General features: G+C 32.7%; 1 non-coding gene across 1 annotated transcript; it reads right to left on the reverse strand.

Annotated features, from left to right (window-relative positions):
* Positions 1-417: 417 nt before the first annotated feature.
* LOC125103342 (U4 spliceosomal RNA) lies at positions 418-554 on the reverse strand. The gene has a single exon (XR_007128358.1). It is a non-coding gene; the product is annotated as a U4 spliceosomal RNA (small nuclear RNA).
* Between the last annotated feature and the right edge of the window lie 332 nt (positions 555-886).

Below are 886 nucleotides of genomic sequence, written 5' to 3' on the forward strand. Positions count from 1 at the left end.
CAACTGAGGTAAGAATTTTTGAGCTAGAGGATATATCAATACAAGCCTTGAAAACCAAAAAATTCAAAAAGAACAAAGATGGAAAAAAACAGAACAGACTCTTCAAAGACTTAGGATCACTACAAAAGGTATAAAATATGTAATGGGAATATCAGAAGAAAGGAAGAAAGAAGAAAAGAAAGAGAAAGAAAGAGGAAGGAAGGGAGGAAGGAAGATAGATGATAGGTAGATAAAGATAGATAGATAGATAGATAGATAGATAGATAGATAGATATAAGAAAAAATAATGTCTGAGAATTTCCTCAAATTAATATCAGACACCAAACAATAGAACCATAGATACAGGAGACTTAGAGAATACCGAGTATAAAAAACTAAAAAAAAAAAAAAAAAAAAAAGCTACACCCATGCATATCATTTTCAAACAAAAGGCTATGAAAAATAAAATATATATATATTGAAAGAAGCCAAGGGAAAAGCACCTTATCTTTAATTAGCAATAATCGCACCTCGGATAAACCTCATTGGCTACGATACTGCCACTGCACAAAGCTGCACCTTATCTTTAAAAGAACAAAGAAAAGTATTACATGACTTTTCCTCAGAAATCATGCAAGCAAGAAGAGGGCCAAGTGAAATATTTGAAGTGTTTAGATAAAAACAAAAAATAAAAAATCACCAACCTACAATTCTACACCCTGCAAAATTATCTTTCAAAAATAAGAGGCAAAGTCTTTATCAGACAAACAAAAAACAAAGGATGTTGTTACCAGTAGACTTATCTTTCAAGAAATGTTAAAAGAAATTCTTTAGAGGGGCATCAGGGTGGCTCAGTTGTTAAGCGTCTGCTTTTGGCTAAGGTCATGATCCTGGCCAGGGTCTTGGG

This window comes from Lutra lutra, chromosome 6 (genome assembly GCF_902655055.1).
Source record: "Lutra lutra chromosome 6, mLutLut1.2, whole genome shotgun sequence".
In the NCBI taxonomy this organism is placed as follows: Eukaryota; Metazoa; Chordata; class Mammalia; order Carnivora; family Mustelidae; genus Lutra; species Lutra lutra.